The sequence below is a fragment of the Pelophylax lessonae genome (genome assembly GCF_965119305.1).
Source record: "Pelophylax lessonae genome assembly, chromosome: 2".
NCBI classification, from domain to species: Eukaryota; Metazoa; Chordata; class Amphibia; order Anura; family Ranidae; genus Pelophylax; species Pelophylax lessonae.
Window position 1 is genome coordinate 85,371,633 of NC_138769.1, and position 23,946 is coordinate 85,395,578.

The window sequence follows — 23,946 nt, forward strand, 5'->3', positions numbered from 1 at the left end:
GGGAGGGGGTTAACAATATTGTGGTGCAAGTGCATGTGCAAGCACGTAGAATATGGTATAGAGTGAATAGTTTAAGAGTTATCACAACTATATAGTAATGGTATGGCAGAGAGATAAGGGGTATCAACTGTATAATTATTGCATGGCAAAGGGCATTACCAATTAGTGTAAGATAACCACAAATATAGAACTAAAGCATGGCAAGGGGGTTGGTGGGGTAGGAAAGGAAGGGAAAGAGGGGGGAAGGGGAAAAGAGGAAAGGGGGGGAGAAGGGGAGGTTGTTGGGGGAAAGAACAAAAGGAGAACGGGGGAAGGAGAGAGAGGAAAGGGGTGGGGGAATACAATACTTACTACGTCTAGTCTTGAGGGGGAGAAATTTATAAGAGGGTATGCATAACTGAAGATGATAAAGGAACAAAAGCTGAAATAGTAAAATGCAACATTAGAGGTAGAAAGAAACAAAAGATAAGTTAGATGTTTATATGATGATAGTTATATCTAATTCCTCGTTTAACCCATTAGGACTGAGTGAATCTAGGGTATAGATCCAGTAGGTTTCACGTTCACATAATAGTGAGAAGCGTTCAGCTTCAGGAAGATGCTTGGGTATGGATTCTTTCACCCAGACACGTAGGCCTGAGGTGGATCGTTGGTGAAATTCTAGAAAATGTCGAGGCACGCTGTGCTTGTCACAGCCAGTCTCTATGAAGCGTCTGTGTCGATGGAACCATTGTCTTAGAGGGCAGATGGTACGCCCAACGTACAAGAGCTGGCATGGGCAGGTGAGGCAGTAAACCACATGATATGTTGAACAGTTGTGGAAATGATCAAACTGATAGGCCTTTACTTTATGTGTAAAAGACTTTTGACCATGCTGGACAAATTTGCATGTTTTGCAGCGGGGTTTTTTGCACTGAAACATGCCTTTAAGAGGTATAAGGCAGAGGGGGTTGGATTTTTGGGGCTTGAGCTGGCTAGGGGCAATTTTATTTTTGAGGGACGGAGCTCTACAGTACATGATACAGGGTTTTTTGCGGATACTGGAGGAGAGAAGTTGATCTTGTTTGAGGATGTTCCAGTGTTCCAGAAAGATATTTTCCATGCTTCTATATTGTCCGTGGAATCTGGTTATAAAGCGGATTGTGGAATTGGAGGCATCCTGTTCTTTCTTTGGGGGTTTTCCAGGGAGATAAGTATGGTAAGCTTGTTCGATGAGTGTATTGGGGTATCCCTTTTCTGAAAATTTTGTTTTGAGATGGTTGCTTTGGGAGATGTAGTCACAGTCTCTCGTACACTTCTGTCTAAGGCAACAGAATTGCCCTTTAGGAATGTTTTTGACCCATAACGGGTGGTGACAACTGTTATAATGTAGGTATGAGTTTCCTGCTGTGGGGTTGGTGTAGTTACAGGAGAAGATGGTAGGATCCTCATGGCCTAGCTCTAGGAAAGCCAGATGTTCATGGTGCCAGACGTGGGTGAAGGATAAGCCCAAGGAATTCTTATTGCAATATGAAACAAAGTCGTCAATGGTATTGGGTGCGCCGTCCCAGATGACGATAATATCATCAATATAACAGCAATAAAAAATGAGATGCTGTATGTATGGGTTGTTTTGCCATATATGGGATGTTTTCCAAAAGCATCCAATGATGGCTCTCATTGGACAGTGGAGGAAACCTGACCAATTGCACACCAAGGCTTGTATCTATCCCAGAGGGCAGATTCTGCCGCAATGTATCCTGGGAGGGGGATATAAGTCCAAGGGGAGCACATGACAGAGCGTCTTTGGCGAGAAGCAGAGTCCCAGGAGGAGGGCGAAATCTGTCTCTCCTCCTGTCAGCGTGGAACGGATGTCCTAGATGGCTGGCCTAGAGGACGGAGGGTTGAGCTGAGCTGCAGAGAGGGATCCAGTGTGCGGAGGACCAAGCAGAGCTGTGGGGGTCGGAGTTTCCAGGAAAGCAGTGTCGTGAGTACTGTAAACTGCCCAGGGGTCTGCCTGGGATAGGGGACCACTCCGGAAGGTCAGAGGGATCCAGGAGCCAGCTAGCCTGTGCAGAAGTTATAGAAAGGGGGTGCCAGTGTTTAGACCCTGAAGAGAAAGAGGATGCCAGTGTGTGGGCTCTGAAGAGTTAAGAGTTGCAGCAGTGCTTACAAATAGCTACCTCAGCCAGGAAGGCTAAAGGGAGCAGTACAAAGGACTTTTGAGTCACAAGGAAGTGTCAGAAGTCAGTTCAAGTTCACAGACAGCAAGTCAGTGTTAACAAGCGCCAACGGGCGTTGATCAGCATTTAGCCAATGTTAAGTCAGCGTCAAGAGGCATTTTTCTCAGAGTCCCATTCTATTGTGTATAGTCGAGCCAGAGGAGTATCCCACTCATTCCCTCCTCCCATCCAAGTTCCTAAAATAAATACAAAAACCAAAGATGCTGGACTGTTTCTTGTCTCAGTGCTCACACTTGGAGAACATGCTTAAATGTGCTGTTGTTACTAGCGGTAACCCTAGCAGACCCACATCCAGCACAAAGGCTGGAAATCCTGCTACACAAATATATATTTGAAATTAAATCTTTATTATTTTTTGACAATAACATAGTGTGGGTTGATATCTGCCAGTCACAGGCTGTCACGCCTCTCCATCCTGTGTCTTAGAGCAAGAGGGGGGGGGGAAGCCACCATCAACCTCCATGTAATATCCCTCCCCCAGTGTGTTAAGCTTCTTAGTGGGCATGGAGGAGGGAGGGAGTGGGCTGTCACTTACCACTGTGTATGCGCCCACATGTGTGACTCTATAGTCACATGGGCTGCTCAGGTGTGATAGGGAGGAAATCCTCAGCATAAAAGCACCCTTAAAACTGAGCATGTGCAGAGCTGCCAATAGTGCTCTGAAAAATCCCTAGCTGAATTGGGACTTGGAAAGAAGGGGGAGATAGAGAGTAGCAGGATCAACCAGGTTTTGGGCAGAATACAGAATACAAAATCTTAAAGTGTGAGTGATCATGAACATCATGTAATACAGAATTTATTATAATAGTTTTTTATGATGTGTGTTTAGTGACACTTTAACTCCAACAGACCTTATTTTATAGAGTAAATGTTTATGAAGTACAGTATCAAATGCTAGATAAACTACATCCACGGGACTTCCATCATGACATTTCTCACTTACTTTCTCCTATAACAATATGTTAGTCTGACAAGAAAAATCTTTCATAAACCAGTGCTGGTTTTCACTTATAATACCTTTATTGCAGACAAATTTCTGTATGGAGTCACTTACCATTCCTGCAAATACCTTACATACTATTGATGTTAGGCTGACTGGTCATTTATTCGTATATATTGCGATAATGACTGCACCATCACAGTTAATTGCCCCTCACCCCCACAACTTTACTCCCTTCTATATCCTGTTCCACTATAGACCCTTACTTTGCATATCGTATATTATTTTTTGATCCCTTCATCCCAGAACCTAGTTTAAAAGCTCCTCCAGCCTTTTACCATTTTTCATCCCTATAGTAACACACTAAAAAGTCAGCCCAGTTCTCCAGGAACCCAAAACTTTCTTTCTTACACCAGTTTCTCAGCCAATTGTTAAACTCCCTATTCTCCTGTTGCCTCTCTGGTGCGGATGATGGCACTAATAGTACTTCTGAAAATACTATCTTGGAGGTCCTTTCCTTGACTTTTTTGTCATTGTTATAAAGTACTTGGACAGCTGGGTCTTCCCCAGCCTCACCTAAAAACCTGTCAATCCGATCCACATTGTGTAAGACTTAAGCACTTAATAAAGAGCAGACTATTCGGCAATTACCCTGACCACCATTCTAATAGTCAAGCGCCTACTACCATTATCTGCCTCTCTTTGCCTACAAACCTTTTTCCTATCCTCACTGGAGCAGTCCTTTTCCCTGAATCACATTAGCAATCTGGGAAGACATGGTTACCTCTGACTTTATGGAGGTAGTTTAAAATATAAACCCTGGTTGAATGCGGTATTCTTGATGAAGCAGAAATAAAGGTTTTATTAAAAATCAGGGAAAATGTTATTATATACAGTGTAGAGTGAGTGTGAAAAAATGTCATCCAGTTAGTGGTGTAGATAAACAGTACCTAAACGTCCTTATACTTTACCTGTTCCAGAAAGTTAAACTCACACATTGCTGAAAGTATAATAAACTGTTCTTTCAAAATAAATCTGAATATGTGTGTAGGACATTTGTGCTTCATGCCATTTTCTTTACCTAGTGAGACTACCTACAGAGCTGCCAGCACAGTGAAATTGGTTTCTAGCCAACCCTCTCTCATTCTTCAGATTAATATAATTTATACAGAAATCAATGAAGCGGTGCAGTGCCCACAGAAAATTACATCAATTCAACAATACTAAAAGTTACTTCTTTCACAATAATAATTTCTTGTCCATTTCTTGCCACCGCAGATATTTTAATCATTAACCAAACACACAAGGCACAGCTTGAAAAAATCAAATGTCCTTCATTTTATTTACATGGTGTTTTACCAGGGAGTCTGTGCCCAACGTGGGCTGCACAATTTCATACCCATGCAAATAAATCGTTTTGTGCTTCTCAGTTGTTCTGAGTAAAATAAAATACTGTTTCAATGTAAACATGCAGGTCTTGCATTGTAAGAAAGATGATTTTGATGAATAAAATTATTTAGGCAAGTGACCTGCAAATATCAACACAGTATGGGTTTCTAAAAAGAGTACCCTTGTTTCCCTACAATAAACATTTAAGGAAAACTATTTTCATTTTAAAGCTCAACTCCAGGCTTGACTAAAAGATTTGTCTACATGGGTCCTTCAAATTCCATACAATAAAGACACAGACTGAGTGACTTGGGTTGTGTACAGCAACAGCAGCCAAATTATTAACCAATAAATAAATAACGTCACATTAAAACATAACAATAAATACAATTGAACAATGTAATTCTAACAATGCCAACAACAAGGGGTCTTTGGTTGTCTTTAAAGTGGAGTTCCACCCAAAAGTGGAACTTCCGCTTTAAATAGTCCTAACCCCCTGACATGCCACATTTGGCATGTCATTTTTGGGGGGGGGGGAGCGGGTACCTAGATTTGACATGTACCCGCTCCCACTTCCGCTCGGAGCGCCGCGGCGCCCTGAGCGGAAGTTCTCCTCTCTCCCTCCCTCCCTGCAATCTTCTAGGACACGTCAGAGGTCCCAGAAGATTGCCGGCCAATCACGACGCATAGCGCAACTCGTGCATGCGCAGTGCGTACCCGGCTGTGAAGCCGCAAACTGTCACAGCCGGGTGCCCACATCAGTGATGCCGGCGCTGCGGAGCAAAGAGGGAGAAGACGGCGCATCGCTGGACCGTGGGACAGGTGAGTGGGCGGTTAGGCTGGAACTCCGCTTTAGGACACAATTTTAACTGGAATTGTCCATGTCCTCAGCCATGCCCCAACCGGCTTGAAGACATTACAACCTCACACATACTTCCATCCCCCTCCCAGGAGACCTAGGTCCTGGGAGAGCCACCACTAACCAACCAAGTGGAAGCACCATGTACTAGATGGGCTCCACATTTTTGTAACAATGTCATTAATCACTGACCCCCCAAAGACCCCCTGACCCACCCAGCTGCTGTGACAAAGTATGCAACAAACATATATATTTGCTTGTTTTATTTTTTTGTAATCTCGAGCAAAGTCTAAGACACAAAAAACATTACCTCAACCCTTACACATCAGTAATCCTTAACACAAGGGTGGGGGGGGGGGGGGAGTTTCCTCTTTACCAGAACTTCTTGGAACAATGAAACTGCCTAGCTGCACCAGCCCTCGCAGCTGCACCCTGCCCATCTGCCCTACTGCCTCCAATCAGGTAAGGACTATACCCCCTCCCACGAAACTAACTTTGCTGACCATTCCCTTACCCTGTTCCTTCCACAGTCATGCAGACCCTTCGTTAAATTTTTCTCCTCCGGGTCTCACTTTTTTTTAAAATGATCCATATTTTAAAGAACCAGCTCTGTTGCCCTTGTGGTATCTTCTCTTCTCCATAAGATTTTCTCGGTCTTCTGGGATGACTTATGCCCAGTGTAAAGACTATGAATGTAAAACATAATGGTACCTGAGCATGGCATCCGGCACTCACAGTCTATTAAGCCTACTTCTGGGAGAAGGCTGAGGAGGAAGCTGACCCAGTGTGTCATGTGGCCATCAAAATACAAAAAAGCAAAAACACTTCCAAAGGGCCTCAAGGTGGTAAAGATTGGAGGAAATTGACTGCTGTGTGTATGTGTGTGTGTGTGTGGGGGGGGGGGGGGGGTTCATATGGGGGGATTTAAAGATATTATACATGTGTTTTGAAATGTGAACTGATATATGTACATACTGTGAGTTTTTAAATGGTCTTACCAAGATATTGGTAACAAGATACAAATATTTAGATACAGTACATACAGATAATGCAGCCTACTTGTTCACCAATTTTATATTTTATTCAGGAAATTATGTTGGGGTTCAATCCTCAAAGTTCCTTTATTGCCAATAATATGGTGATCTAAGGACCCCTTCTGGCATTGCAGAGGAGCAATTTCCAGACACACCTACTGTGGGCTCCATGATAGCTCTCAAATATAGAAAGTATTTTTTTTTTTTTTTTTTTTAGAGTAAGTAAAAGCTTTTTTGGAGTTGAATGTGAATAATGGTACAGGAGGCAGAGAGTCAGAAAGAGGAAGTTAATATCACATGCTTCAGGCGGCACCCTGTAAGTGACCTTGCAAGATGCTGTCTGGATCTTAACTGCATTGGTTTACAGCTTAGACATCATTTTAAAATGCTAATTGCTTGGCTGTTTTTGGCTTCTGTATTTATTAGCCACACAACTGGAACAAGCACGCAGCAAATGGGTGTCAGGTTTCCTTTTTTCCGAGTAAAATAGAAAGTATTAAAGCCATAAAATCAGCATAACAGTAGGACAACTAGATTTTTCAGCAATGGCAGCCTACACAGGGACTATAAGGAGAGGACATTTTAAGTAAGTTAACCTAAACATGTACAAAATCATACATATGACACGTCCATGTATTTAAAAGTATAGTAGCTTTATTAGTACAATAAGTATAATAAAAAAAAACAACAGCTTGTAGGTAAGTGAAAGTTGACCTCCCTGCACAGGTGGCACTGCCAGAAGCTGCTATGCAGAGCAAGTGAGGGACAGGACAAACTAACGTTCCACCTAGACCTCTGTAGATGTTATCAGGTAGGCCGCAGTCTGGTTGAACGTCGCTGCTCTGGGTGACCTTGAGGCCAACTTTATTGAGGACAGTGCTTATAAAAGCACTGGCTAACTTCAGTTGGAGCGCATTTTACATGTAGTTAGGACAGGAACCCACTGGTCCGGGATTGTGTTCTTAACATAGGGTTCAGAATAGGTAGGAGGGACAGAATAGGGACTGGTCACCACCAGTTCATCAGTCTGGAGCCTTTTTGCAACAACTATTGCCTCACTGCCTGCAAACTGCCATACCTGCCAGGAGCTGTCAGCATCTGAGTGTCACTCTCTGTAAGGGCTGCATAGTTCTCTGTGTGTATTATTACCAGTTTGGTGGTTCCACATAGACTCTGTACTATGTTGTTGGAACTTTCAAGTTAATACAATGCACTGCAACCTCGGAACTCTGTGTGATTTTCCTCCCTTCTGGGTATCCAAAATGGGCCCCCGCTCACAAGCTGTTTTGATTTACACATTTGCTGTGTGTCATCCTACAGAACTATACCTATATACATTTGACTTATTTCTTTATTTGAATCCACCAGGTAGACCATGGAATCACTCTCACATGGGTCCACAGGTGAAGATTTCTCTCAACAGGTTTCATGAATTTTAATTCATGACATCAGGAGAACATGATAAGGAAAAATGTATCTACAAAACATAATCATACAATATATTCACAAAAATGTAATAATTTGTTTATAATGTAGTATATCCAGAAAGGCAAAGTAGTTAGGTTTCAACTTGGAGCCATGTAGCCAAGTGATAGGCTACAGCAATATGGAGAAAGAGATTATTATTATTATTATTATTATACAGGATTTATATAGCGCCAACAGTTTGCGCAGCGCTTAACAAAATGAAGGCAGAAATTACAGTTACAATACAATTTGGAACAAAAGGAATCAGAGGGCCCTGCTCGTTAGAGCTTACAATCTAAAAGGGAGGGTCAATTGATACAAAAGGCAATAGCTGTGGGGGATGGGCTGATGGAGCAAGTGAAACAGTGTTATTAGTTAGTAGCCGGGTAGGCTTCTTTAAAGAGAAGGGTTTTCAGGGATCGTCTAAAGATGGATAGATTTGGGGACAGTCGGACAGATTGTGGTAGAGAGTTCCAAAGAATGTGAGAAGCTCTGGAGAAATCCTGGAGGCGCGCATGGGAAGAGGTGACAAGGGATCTAGAGAGCAGGAGGTCTTGGGAGGACCGAAGAGAGCGGCTTGGTTGATATTTTGAGATCAGGTTAGTGATGTAGCTGGGGGCAGAGTTGTGGATGGCTTTGTAAACTATTGTTAGCACTTTGAATTTTATTTGTTGGGTGAGTGGAAGCCAGTGAAGGGATTGGCAGAGTGGGGTGAACGACACTGAATGGTTGGTAAGGTAGATAAGTCTTGCAGCAGCATTCATTATGGATTGAAGGGGGGATAATCTATGTAAGGGTAATCCAATGAGGAGGGAGTTGCAATAGTCGAGGCGAGAGAAAAACAGGGAGTGAATTAAAAGCTTGGTTGTGTCATTGGTTAAAAAGGGCCGTATTCTAGCGATGTTGCAGAGGTTAAGGCGGCAGGATTTGGACAGGGATTGGATGTGAGCCTGAAAGGACAGTGCAGAGTACAGGGTTACCCCTAGCTCCCTAGCATGTGTGGAAGGACTGATAGTTGTTCCATTGATCTTGACAGAGAATTCCGGGGAAGGGGCACGTGGAGGAGGACATATTATGAGCTCGGTTTTAGATAGATTCAGTTTGAGGAAGTGGTGAGACATCCAGGCTGATATGTCTGTTAGTAGATCAGTGATGAGGGAGGAGACTGATGGGGTGAGCTGAGGGGTAGAGAGGTAGATTTGGGTGTCATCAGCATAGAAGTGGTAGTGGAAGCCATGGGAGGCTATTAGCTGACCCAGGGATGAGGTATAGATTGAGAATAGTAGCGGTCCAAGAACCTTGGGGGACCCCAACAGTAAGAGGGGTTGCTGGGGAGTAAGTGGAATTGTAAGTGACACTGAAGGTGCGGTGAGATAGGTAAGATTCAAACCAATGGAGAGCAAAGCCACGGAGACCGAGCAAACTGAGTTTTTTGAGAAGGAGGGGGTGGTCAACAGTATCAAAGGCAGCAGAGAGGTCCAAGAGTAAGAGTATTGAGTAGTGACCATTGGTTTTAGCTGTTAGTAAGTCATTTGTAAGTTTTAGGAGAGAAGTTTCTGTGGAGTGTTACCGGCGAAATCCAGACTGAAGGGGATCAAGGAGGTTATTCTCAATGAGGTGCTTGCTCAGGCGGTTGTAGACTGAACGTTCAAGGAGTTTGGAAGCAAAAGAGAGTAAGGAGATGGGTCTTAAATTATTAAGATTGGTGGGGGTCTAGTGAGGCTTTCTTTGGTATGGGAGTTACTAGCGCATGTTTTAGAGAGTTGGGGAGGATGCCAGTGGAGAGGGAGAGGTTGAAGATATGAGTTAAAGAGTGTAGGATCGAGTCAGAGGGTGACCGTAGTATTTGAGAAGGGACAGGGTCAAGGGGGCAGGAAGTTAGGTGGGCATTAGAAAAAATTTTAGTGACTTCCTCTAAAGTAGTTGGGTTAAACAAGGGAAGTATTGATTGTGCAGGAGGACAAGGTGTGTAAGGTGAGGGAGATATCTGCAGTGTAAAGATCTCTTCACGAATTGTACCAATCTTATTTTTGAAGTGATTGGCAATCTCTTGGGCAGTGAGTAAGTTAGTGGGTGGAAGCAATGGAGGATGAAGTAGAGCGTTAAAGGTAGAAAAGAGTTGACGGGGACTGTGTGAGAGGGTGTTAATGAGAGTGATAAAATTGGTCTGTTTGGCAGTGTGGAGGCAGGAATTGTATTTTTGAAGGGCAGATTTATATTAGCTGAAATCTTGCTGTGACTTAGTCTTACGCCACAGACGCTCAAAAGCGCGACTACGTTTTTTGAGGCTTCTGGTATTGTCTGTCTGCCAGGGTTGTAGTGGTAGTGGCCTGATTCTGTGTGTAGTGAGGGGAGCCAAAGCGTCCAGGGTAGATGACAGTGAACTGTTGTAGACAGAAGTAGCCATGTTGGGGCAGGAAAGGGATGAGATTGTGTTGAAGAGACAATCTGTAGCAGAAAAAAGAAGTGAAGGGTTAAGATGGCGAAGGTTTCTACGGGTAATTGTTTGGTAGTTGAAAGGTAAGGAGGAGGAAAAGGAGAGACTGAAACTAATGAGGTGGTGATCAGAGAGAGGGAATGTAATGTTGGAGAGGTTGCGATGGGTGCATAGGTAGGAAAACATGAGGTCAAGGCTCTTGCCATTAGAGTGTGTAGAAGCATGTGTCCATTGTTTTAGGTCAAAAGAGGAGGTTAAGCTCAAAAGTTTAGAAGTTGCGGGAGTGTTAAGATTAACAGGGATGTTGAAGTCTCCAAGAATGATTGTGGGAATTTCAGAAGAAAGAAAGTAGGGTAGCCAGTCATCAAGGAAGCCTGATACCGGTCCAGGAGGCCGATAGATCACAGCAATTCTCTACGAAACTGGAGAGAATAGACGAATACAGTGAGCTTCAAATGAGGAGAGAGACAGAGAAGGGGGTGGAGGAAGAACCTGAAAAGTGCTTTGAGGGGAAAGCAGAATTCCAACCCCACCTCCTTTCCGTCCACTAGGCCTGGGAGAGTGAGTCCACAGGAGGCCACCATGGGAGAGGGCAGCAGGAGAAGGATAGTCAGATTCTTGAAGCCAGGTCTCAGTAATTGCAAGCAGGTTGAAGGAGTTTGTGATAAATAGGTCATGGACAGAGGTGAGTTTGTTGCAAACAGAGCGGGCATTCCAGAGGGCGCAGGAGAAGGGGAGGTTGGCTCTAGGCAGAAGAGAAATAGAAACCAGATTGTGTTGATTTCGGCTGGTGTCAGCGTATAGGGATAGAGATATTGCCTTTTATTCTTCTCTCCCTCTACTGAAATACTGATGCTATGCTGCATCATTCTCCTCCAGCCAGCAGGGGGAGAGCTAAAGCCAAGCACACCCATAGACTTCTATGCAGAGGACTGAGAATCCTAGGTATTGTAGTTTGAGACAGCAGCCATAAAATGGGATGAATAGACTCTTTACACTACAGATTCCAATAGGCTCTGTGCAGTAGAAAGAGTGAGAAGAGGTGATTCTCATTAAACAGCCTGGAAAACGTCTTCCTCTTGGGAATGAGGCAGTTAGAGAGATATGAAATAAAATTGAGAAGACTGGTAAAGGCGCTGCCTGTAGTTAGTAACTAAAATACTATATGTATAAAATCACCAAATATATCATCAAATAAATATGTAAATAGTGATATAAAGTGCAATGTGCCAGTAGCTGGAATAAACAGGGGTATAAATTCCACAAACCCCCAAAAAGTGCTCAGTGTATAAGATTGCTATACTGTGAGCAAACTGAAATGTGCAATGAGTAATAATAACAAAAGTGCACAAATTGTGATAATTATTTATTGTAAATTATATTATCTTTTATAGTGCAAGTGAATGAGTAAATAAATAATTAGTGCAAAAATATATATGGAAACCGTATAAATAAATATACCGCAAAATTAATTCAAATACAAGGTACATATATATTCTTAAATTTAATATAAATCATATAGTGAGCCAAGTGAATATAGGAAAGTGAGAGGTTTTTTCCTAAAGGTGCTAATTATAGTGTCCAAAATAAAGGCAAAAATGTTCCACAAGATAAAGAAAGGGAGAGTGTCTACACCTGTGTCACCACTAGATGTCACACTCCCAATACAACCTGTATGATGGAGACAGTCTGGCAAATCCGGGGGTCCCTTCCGCTTCTGATGAGCAGAAGATTTGGGCAAATAAATTGATCTAAATGCTCAAGCAGAAAGAGAAGCAGAAAGAGAACCCCATGAGAAAATGTGCAAGGCAATAATGCATAGAGTAGCGTACACTCACAAGGTAGGCTAGTCTGGATCAGTGTAAACGCTGGGAAGCTTCCGCGTTCCACGGCTCAGGCTCCGTAACCGGAAGTGACGTAAGACGTTAGACTCCACCCTACGCGTTTCGTCATAGAACGTCTGCTGGAGCGGCGTCAACTAAACGTACTCCCGGCTGTTTAATAGCCACCTGTGTCCTAGCAACCAAGAAGCTTCACCCAGCGCCATCTTGGTGCTCCTGCGAAACTGAACAGAGGCCATGTTACTCCTCTAACTGCAGTGTCAGTTCGCATGGGGACATGAAAGGCCAGCTATATATCATCATTTCCGATCAGCCTACACCAACGAGCAGTGAAAAAAAACACACGTGTGGCTATGAGTAAGCAATCATTTGTATCGTAAAAACGTGTCAACCTGTTGCATGTTCCTGTGATGCACTGTCTGTATTCATCTTTTATGAGGAATTAAAACACTTCTATTTCATCAGTTCCTGAATGCGGTCAATTTTCCTTTGGCTGTGCAGTATCTGGATGACGGATCCGACTCACACCGGAATGCCTTGCCTCATCTGAGCGGTTTTTCTTTATTAGTATAAATGGTGCAGTATAACATCAGTATCTCCGTAGAGGGAGAGGAATAAAAAAGGCAATGTCTCCTTCTCCATATTACTGTAGCCTAGCACTTGGCTACACTATTTACCAAATAAAAATGTTATACTACACTAAGTCTCCATTCACACTAGTCCGACTTGTCAGGCGACTTGGTCAGCCTGACAAGTCACGCACCATTGCGTCCCATAGTGTAGTACAGGAACGGTTCTAATAGGAGCGACACAAGTCGCTCCGACTTAGAAAAAGGGTCCTGTACTACTTCGGGGCGACCTGGAGTGACTTGCATAGACATTCATTTTATGAAGTCCGTGCAAGTCGTGCCGAAGTCGCGGTGCACGCGACTTCACAGGTCACCCCCTAAGTCGGATCGCCGTAGTGTGAACCGAGTCTTAATCTTTCATCTGACTTGTAAATTATTGAATGAATTATTTTGTAATCCTCAGAAGGGATGTGTTGGAGCTGGAGAGAGTCCAGAGAAGGGCAACTAAACGAATTAGGGGATTGGAGGACGTTAATTATGAAGAGCGTTTACAAGCGCTTCATTTATTCTCCCTGGAGAAGAGACGCCTGAGAGGGGACATGATAGCAATTTACAAATACCTCAACGGTGATCTCAGCATAGAAAAAAAAGCGATTCAGTCGCAAGGATTGCCTGAGGACACGAGGCCATACAATGCGATTAACCTCAGGCAACATAGGGGGTTCTTTACTGTTAGGGCTGCAAGACTATGGAATTCTCTGCCACAAAGGTAGTTACTGCGGGAAGTATGGCTACTTTCAAAAGACTCTTGGACATATATCTCAAGGATCAGAACATTCAGGGGTATGAGAGATGATTACGGCCATACACACCTAAACAGGTTGAAGTGGATGGACTATAGTCTTTATTCAACCTCAACTACTATGTAACTATGTAAAGCCAATATCAAGAAAAAATATTGAATAAAATAAAAAACGGGGCTTTAACGAGTCATTTCTTTGTGTAAGGACTCTTCATAGTCCGTGGGGTCCAGGCAGGGATGTGTCCTTGGCCTAAATACTTTGTGCTAAAAGGTGTCCTTTACCCTCATTTCAGTAACCAGGGAAGTATGCAAGTTTGAGATCTTCAATGTAATTGCTGTTGGCATCCTTGAATTCTCTCCTTCTTGTTAGTTGCAACTAATATGTACTACTTTCAAATGAAAAATGAAATACATAAAAAAGAAAAAAAAAACCTGGCTCTATTTAAACATTAAAGTTGTTTCCTTGCAAAGGGCAATCAGTTTCACCCTTGACATCTAAATTATTTCCTTTTGTTTCAGAAAAATAATCTGTATTTTTACTGTATTATAGTCTGCAATGTTCTCAAACACAGTACAGTCAGTCTCATTATGAAATAATGTGTGCTTGCTCTTGAATTCTTTCATCTAATAGTGTTTATGTTCCAGGAAATTTTTTTTGAAAGCTACAAGGCATTCTTACTAATAGACTGCATGGGTGGAAGAACAATTAATAAAATGACAACTATCAAATACTGTAGTAGATGTGCATTTAAATTATAGTTCTTGAAATCATTTCATATGAATAAAGCAAAAACACTTAGGGCACTTAGCGCACAAACTTTGCCAGTTTTGTTTGATTTCTTAAAGAGGACCTGTGAGAAAAGTATTACTTGGTGGTTGTGGTTTGCTTTCAGTGGGAATTGTTTCTCAGTGTCCATTTTTTAAGCTTGAACAGAGAGAATATATGTGTTAAGGATCTACTTGCATCTTTTTCCAAGACGGACAAAGAGCCAAAGCCCTGCTAACTCCAGAGTCGCTACCAATCACCACTGTGGAGGAAAGAAGTAGCTTTGGCTCTGTGTCCCTCTTATTCTGCCTGCATGTGGGGCACTGGGAATGGCTACCCTTAAAATTCAGGGAAAGGAGGAGGAAAGAGATAAGATAAGCTTTTTGAGTATAGATTAGTATAATAATAACAGAAATAGGTTATGTCAGGTAGAAATTAATGGGCTACACACTGATGCCATCACCAATGTAAAACCTTCTTTAAAGTGTTACTAAACTCACAACCGTAAAATCAGTCTATATATGCGGTAAACTGTGGAATCAAAGGCGTTAATCCTCTGCATTGTGTAAAAAGGCTGTTTGATCCTGTCTTATTTGATCCTCCCCTTCTTCCATTGTCCCCAATCCATCTGCTTATAGTACAGAGCCTTGAGACACTCTGCACATGCTCAGTTTGGTGTATTGCTAGAGAATTTTTTTTTTTTTTTTTGGGAGGGTGCCTGTGATCAGCACAGGGTCAATCAGCACTGTCCAGACAGAGGGTCAGGGGTCATTCAGCCTCATAGGACAGTCAGAGGAGAAGGAAAACTCCTCTTACAAGCTTTAACCAGTGCTCAGAAGCAGTGACAGAAGTCACAAGACTGCTATATACTGTTGATGAAAAAAGGTATTTAGCAGCTGACAAAAAATTGCAAATCCTCTTTTTTGGATTTTTTAGGGCAATCGGGAAATTGAATACAATAAATATATAAAAATGACATTCTTTATTGTTATTTTTTAAAAAAGGAAAGACATTTCTTTAATATTTCTAAAAACACTGTCTCTTATGGATTGATCAGTACATGAAACATATTCTGTATATCATGATACACCATTGTATAAAAAGTCTGGATGCAAAGAGTGGTATTTCCCCAGTTACTTGCTATTCAATCACCCCGCAAAAGAAAGCAAGGCAGCTGTTTGCCATCCACGGGCCCCCAGTGGACTTCTGCTGGGAAACAGCCCAACTGACATAATACACCTTATAAAGGCAATTGGAACTCTTCATTTCTTATAGGATTTTTATTTAAGCATTTGGAATCTGTCCCCTGTTTGATGTCTCTCGCTGATAACTCAGTGATTGACTGTCTTTTAACCTTCCGTATTTTATGCTATACCATTCAGGAGGGGCTTTTTTGTTTTAATTCACAAAATCCCACAAAATCCCATCATTATATTCTTTTTTTTTCCTTTTTCTGGTATTTTTATTTGAAAATAAGGTTAAGCGTTAACCTTTGTGCCATAGGTACAGATCACAGTGTTTTCCCTTGGACATGTTGAATTATGGAAGAACGTCATAGCCAAGGCGAACATTGTTATATGTAAGTACCTTTGTAAGCACACAATTAAATTTATATATGTTGTAACAATGTATTGATTCTAAACAAACTTGTTCTATGTTGCAGAGTGGTATTATTATCCCTGAAACGCGCTAGCCATCCCCAACTCTTGGAACCATCAATTGCCTGTACAAGTGATGGAAATAAATAGCAAGTAGCTGGGGAAATACCACTCTTTGCATCCAAACTCTTTATATATGGTGCATCATGATATACAAAATATGTGTCATGTAACTATCAATCCATGAGAGACAATGTTTTTTATAAATATAGAAGAAATGTCTTACCTTTTTAAAAAAATTACAATAAAGAATGTCATTTTTTTATACACTGTTCAAAAAAATTAAAGGAACGCTTTGAAAACACATCAGATCTCAATGGGGAAAAAAATCATGCTGGATATCTATACTGATATGGACTGGGTAATGTGTTAGGAATGAAAGGATGCCACATCGTTTGATGGAAATTAAAATGATCAACCTACAGAGGGCTGAATTCAAAAAATTATGCAGCAGGCGAATCCATTTTGCTAAAATTTAATTGCAATGGTACTCAGTAGTATGTAAGGCCCACACGTGCTTGTATGCATGCCTGGCAACTTCAAGGCATGCTCCTAATGAGACGACAGATGGTGTCCTGGGGTATTTACTCCCAGATCTGGACCAGGGCACTGAGCTCCTGAACAGACTGAGGTGCAACCTGGCGGTGTTGGATGGACCGAAACATAATGTTCCAGAGGTGTTCTATTGAATTTAGGTCAGGCGAGTGTAGGGGCCATTCAATGGTATCAATTCCTTCATCCTTCAGGAACTGGCTGCATACTCTCGCCACATGAGGCCGGGCATTGTCGTGCACCAGGAGGAACCCAGGACCCACTGCACCAATGTAGGGTCTGACAATGGGTCCAAGGATTTCATTCCGATACCTAATGGCAGTCAGGGTGGCAATGTCTAGCCTGTAGAGGTTTGTGCATCCCTCCATGGATATGCCTCTCCAGACCATCACTGACCCACCACCAAACCAGTCATGCTGAACGATGTTACAGGTAGCAGAACACTCTCCTTGGCTTCTTTCTACCCTTTCAAGTCTGTCACATGTGCTCAGGGTGAACCTGCTCTCATCTGTGAAAAGTACAGGGTGCCAGTGGCAGACCTGCCAATTCTGGTGTAAAATGGCAAATGCCAATCAAGCTCCACGGTACCAGGCAGTGGGCACAGGGCCCACTAGAGGATGTCAGGCCCTCAAGCCACCCTCATGAAATCTGTTTCTGATTGTTTGGTCAGAGACATCAACACGAGTGCCCTGCTGGAGGTCATTTTGTAGGGCTCTGGCAGTGCTCATCCTGTTCTTCCTTGCACAAAGGATCAGATACCAGTCGTGCTGATGGGTTAAGGACCTTCTATAGCCCTGTCCAGCTCTCCTAAAGTAACTGCCTATCTCCTGGAATCTCCTCCATGCTCTTGAGACTGTTCTGGGAGACACAGCAAACATTCTGGCAATGGCACATATTGGTCTGCCATTCTGGAGGAGTTGGACTGCCTGTGCAACCTCTATAGGGTCCAGGTATCGCCTCATGCTACCAGTAGTGACACTGACCCAAGCCAAATGCAAAACTAGTGAAAAACGGTCAGAAAAGAAGAACAGGGAAAAAAACATGTCAGTGGCCTCCATCTGTAAAACCATTCCTGTTTTGGGGGTTGTCTCATTGTTGCCCATCTAATGCACCTGTTGTTAATTTCATTAACACCAAAGCAGCTGAAACTGATTAACAATCCCCTCTACTACTTAACACACCAGAGTAATATACTAGGAGTATTTAATGTACATGATGTTATACTCTGATTAAAAAGTGTTCCTTTAATTTTTTTTGAGCAGTGTATTTTATTGTATTCAATTTCTTAGTTACTTGCAAAGGTGTATAATGAAAACCAAAAGAGGATCACATACACTAGCAGCGCTAAATAAAAAGACCCTAGTTGAATGTGCAGAAATAATGCATCCAATGTTGATCCTCAAGGATGCAAACAAATGTCCATTTTGAGTGAGTGATAACCACAAAAGCTGTATAATGTTGAAAAGTTCGTATGGTATATTTGATCCTGGAGTGAGAACCTATAGACCACCAGTGATGTTCACTGCCGAGATGGACCACCGTCACCACACCTCCAAATGTGTCCCCCTAGGTAGTAAAAACTCACCAAAACCTGGGAAAAAGACCGCCTTGAGAAGGATTTGAATCCAAATGTGGTATACGGATCACAGGTAAACAATCTCCGGTTTCACCAGTAACTGATACTTGCATAAGAACTTCAACGTGACATAAACAGCAATATAATCCTCGGAACATGAGAGGAAAAGAAAGGGGGAGGACCAATCGTGTAATTCCGTAAAATACACTTTATTTAAAATTCCCAATCCCCCATGTAAATACACTCACAAAAATGCGACTTGATAGTAGCATGTAAAATATATAAGTTGTCTGTCGTGTGCCGGTCACTCACCGCTACCTCTAATAGCCAAGGGAACCCGAGCTCCGGAACACCGACTCTGTGTGACAGCTAATGGATGCGTGCTCGCGCCCTTACATGTTTCGTCACACGGACTTCTACGGAGGGCGCGAGCACGCACCATCAAGCTTCTCTGATATACCTTAATGGGCCGGAAGGAGAGCGGGACATTGTCCAATCAACGGCCCGCGTCAATGACCACCCATTCCGGACCCGCGGACCAATCCTAGGCTTTACGCTAAGGCTCGGACCAACCCAGCTCACCCTCGACCCGGAAAGTAAACAAGCTTAACTCTTTGCATAGGATATGGCTCATACGCAAATTATGTGTCCTCTCCTCACTGGTGTAAACAATCCTCGGGAATGTATAAACCCCTCCCGCAATAATGCAGAAGCCAGATCAAAGGAGATTCATTCACATACATCAAATTTGTCCAAAAAATTATTATTTATTCCCGCGGGACACCTTATCCAGGTTTTCCCGCAGGTATACGTTCCTTTTGACAGAGAACTATATGGACACTTAGATCCATGCTGATACATTATTTCACATGCTACTTTACATATTACAAATACAATTTAAGATACATATAAAATAATGATAAAATTCTGGAAAAGATAAGACTATGTAATCCTCTTATATAGGGGACATACATATCACACAATTATTAAATACCAATTCCAACGTCATAAAAAGAAGGCAAAAAGAAAATTACAAATACAGGTAAATGAACGTAAAGAAAGGGGATTATAAAACACCACCTAAGGATGGCCCTCATCATCAAAGTCCATTAAAGCCAGTTAGAAAAAACGCCCTAACAAAGGACAGTTTGCATTTACAAATACCTAAATGCAGACAATGGTGCAAAACACAAAGGCTCGCAGAAGTTAAATATTACCATTTATAAACTACTTTAGTAATTGCTAATGAAGCAGTTTATGTCTAACTCCACGTTTAACCCATTAGGGTGCAAAGCGTTCGTGAGGTAGATCCAGTGAGTCTCTCTCTTCGAGAGTTCTCGCACTCGATTAGAGCCCCTCCAAACTGGATCCACTCTCTCGATACCCCAAAATTTGAGATTTGTTGGGTCTTTGTTGTGGTGGCGTTTGAAGTGTAATGGAACACTGTGGTGTTTATACCCCTTTCTGATGTTAGTGAGGTGTTCAGCTATACGGACGCACAATTTTCTCTTGGTGCGGCCTATGTAAATATAGCCGCATGGACACTCCATACCATAAACTACGTGTGTGGTATGGCACGTGATGAGATCTTTGATCTCAAAACTTTGGTTGTTGGCAGAAGAGAAGAAGGAGGTGAAATTACGTAGGTGTGTCCGTACTTGTCTGCAGGCCCTACAATGTCGGCATGCATAAAAGCCACTTCTTTCCTCCCAAAACATTCTTGGTTTAACTGGGGGATCCAACACCTTTTGGACTACCTGGTCCCCAAAGGTTGGACCCCTTCTGTAGATGAAAGAAGGGGATGCTGGTAAAACTTTACCCAAGATACGGTCCATACACAGCACATTCCAATGTGTTCTGACTACATCTTCTATTTGTTTGTGTTGTGTATTAAACTGTGTAATGAAGCTCCACTCATGGTTAACAGTGGAACTCCTATTACTCGGCGCAAGGCATGCATCCTGGGACAGTTCAGCCACTTCCTTGATATCCCTGTCCAAATGTGCAGGATTGTATCCCTTGTCTACAAACCTCTGTTTGATGACTGTCGCTTGGGCCAAGAAGTCACTGTCCAAAGAACAGTTTCTCCTGACTCTCAGTAGTTGGCCTTTAGGGATATTTTTCAGCCAACTACTGTGATGGCCACTTTGAATGGGCAGATAGCCGTTTCTATCTGTAGGTTTAAAATAAACCTTCGTGTGTAAGATGTTATTATTCAGCATAACTTCCACATCCAGATAGTGAATGGATAACCGACTCCAACTGAACTCCAAGCGAATGTTGTTATGATTGGAGTTCAATTCTGATGAAAACCTTTCTAAGGAGCTTTCAGGTCCCGACCATATAAAAAATAGGTCATCTATGTATCTGCGGTACATGATTAGCTCCGACCTTTGTGCTCCATATATAAAGTGATCCTCCCACTCCCCCATGAAGAGGTTCGCAAGACTCGGCGCGAATTTCGCGCCCATCGCAACTCCTCTTTTTTGATTGTAAAACATCCCGTTATACCAAAAATAATTGTGCGATAGGCAAAACTCAAGCGCGTGTTGCAAGAACCTCTTCTGGGGGTCAGGAATATCGGATCTCTTACTAAAAGCCCAATTAAGGGCTAAGAGAGCATCCTGATGTTGTATTATTGTGTAAAGGGATGCTACATCCGCAGTTACAAGAAATATGTCAGAGTTGGACGGCAAGGATACTTCTTTTAAGGAGAGCAGGAAATCCTTTGTGTCCTTAAGATATGACCTCAGTTGTGTAACACTAGTCTGAAGAAAAAAGTCCAAATATTCTCCCAGCCTCGAAGACACAGAATTAATGCCATTAACAATTGGCCGGGCTGGGGGATTGAGTTGATCTTTATGGACTTTCGGAAGGGTATATATTGTTGGTACCCTGCTGAAGCTGGGCATCAGGTATCTCTTTTCTTTCTTAGATAGTATATTTTTATCAAACCCGAATTCAACCAAGAGATTCAACTCTCGTCTGTACTGAGAGGTCGGATCTCCCCTTAGTACTTCATATGTCTGGGCATCTGATAACAGCTGAACACCTCACTAACATCAGAAAGGGGTATAAACACCACAGTGTTCCATTACACTTCAAACGCCACCACAACAAAGACCCAACAAATCTCAAATTTTGGGGTATCGAGAGAGTGGATCCAGTTTGGAGGGGCTCTAATCGAGTGCGAGAACTCTCGAAGAGAGAGACTCACTGGATCTACCTCACGAACGCTTTGCACCCTAATGGGTTAAACGTGGAGTTAGACATAAACTGCTTCATTAGCAATTACTAAAGTAGTTTATAAATGGTAATATTTAACTTCTGCGAGCCTTTGTGTTTTGCACCATTGTCTGCATTTAGGTATTTGTAAATGCAAACTGTCCTTTGTTAGGGCGTTTTTTCTAACTGGCTTTAATGGACTTTGATGATGAGGGCCATCCTTAGGTGGTGTTTTATAATCCCCTTTCTTTACGTTCATTTACCTGTATTTGTAATTTTCTTTTTGCCTTCTTTTTATGACGTTGTAATTGGTATTTAATAATTGTGTGATATGTATGTCCCCTATATAAGAGGATTACATAGTCTTATCTTTTCCAGAATTTTATCATTATTTTATATGTATCTTAAATTGTATTTGTAATATGTAAAGTAGCATGTGAAATAATGTATCAGCATGGATCTAAGTGTCCATATAGTTCTCTGTCAAAAGGAACGTATACCTGCGGGAAAACCTGGATAAGGTGTCCCGCGGGAATAAATAATAATTTTTTGGACAAATTTGATGTATGTGAATGAATCTCCTTTGATCTGGCTTCTGCATTATTGCGGGAGGGGTTTATACATTCCCGAGGATTGTTTACACCAGTGAGGAGAGGACACATAATTTGCGTATGAGCCATATCCTATGCAAAGAGTTAAGCTTGTTTACTTTCCGGGTCGAGGGTGAGCTGGGTTGGTCCGAGCCTTAGCGTAAAGCCTAGGATTGGTCCGCGGGTCCGGAATGGGTGGTCATTGACGCGGGCCGTTGATTGGACAATGTCCCGCTCTCCTTCCGGCCCATTAAGGTATATCAGAGAAGCTTGATGGTGCGTGCTCGCGCCCTCCGTAGAAGTCCGTGTGACGAAACATGTAAGGGCGCGAGCACGCATCCATTAGCTGTCACACAGAGTCGGTGTTCCGGAGCTCGGGTTCCCTTGGCTATTAGAGGTAGCGGTGAGTGACCGGCACACGACAGACAACTTATATATTTTACATGCTACTATCAAGTCGCATTTTTGTGAGTGTATTTACATGGGGGATTGGGAATTTTAAATAAAGTGTATTTTACGGAATTACACGATTGGTCCTCCCCCTTTCTTTTCCTCTCATGTTCCGAGGATTATATTGCTGTTTATGTCACGTTGAAGTTCTTATGCAAGTATCAGTTACTGGTGAAACCGGAGATTGTTTACCTGTGATCCGTATACCACATTTGGATTCAAATCCTTCTCAAGGCGGTCTTTTTCCCAGGTTTTGGTGAGTTTTTACTACCTAGGGGGACACATTTGGAGGTGTGGTGACGGTGGTCCATCTCGGCAGTGAACATCACTGGTGGTCTATAGGTTCTCACTCCAGGATCAAATATACCATACGAACTTTTCAACATTATACAGCTTTTGTGGTTATCACTCACTCAAAATGGACATTTGTTTGCATCCTTGAGGATCAACATTGGATGCATTATTTCTGCACATTCAACTAGGGTCTTTTTATTTAGCGCTGCTAGTGTATGTGATCCTCTTTTGGTTTTCATTATACACCTTTGCAAGTTATTAGATCTTTATAGCGGCTGCTTTTTATGTATATGTTTTCTTGTTTTTTAGCGCTGGGTTGAGTGGGTGTTTCATTGCTTACTCCTATTATCTACAATTTCTTAGTTACCCTAAAAAATCCCAAAAATAAAGGATTTACCATTTTGTATCAGTATAATAGGGTTGATGGCGACGACACCCTCAGTCATATGACCCCGCCCCCCCCTTTTTTCCAGGTACTTAGCAGTTTATATTTACTAAAATAATTACATTTCAATGTTCTGTGTACTGTGGGAGACCAAATATAGCGAATGCAGGGTCCTGGGTTCCTAACATATAGTGTCGCCTGTCCACTTCCTGCTTCAACGCATTTCACCCCACATAGGTCTTATTCATGGACACAGAAATATGATAGTTGAAAACCTGTGAGTAACAAATTGCATTTATTTACATACATGTTCTAGTGTCCATATATTTTATGTCAAATGTGTTTATTGAGATTTAAAACAAGACATAGGCAAGTTCAGGTACAGTAAAAGACATCTAGCATACCATGGTATATAAGTGAAATAAGCTCAAAAATACAACAAAGTAGAACATACATAAGATTCCGTAATCATAGATATAACAGCTGAAGGTTGTTTCCTGACAATAATCAAGAAAGACTGGAACGTAATATTATCAACAAAAACATAACTCGACATTAAGCAATTGGTTAGGATAGAATATTGGAAATATGAGCATAGTGGAAAAACTGGAAAATGAACCAGGTGAGTAGAGCTCATAGGAGCTTAGGGGCCTGATGTTGTGAATTCAAAAAGCATTGGTGCAATTACTGCAACCTGAACCAAAGGGAGAATGGAAAAAGAGAGGAGGGAAAGGGGTAGGAGAGAGGATCAAATAAGAAGAGGAGAAGAAGGAAGATAGACTAAGGTCAAGAATGGGGGGAGAAGAGGGAGAAATCCCCGGGGTGAGGTGTGACTCCAAGCACATGAGACACATATAAGGAGTATGATTGCAGTGAAATTTTACCAAGGC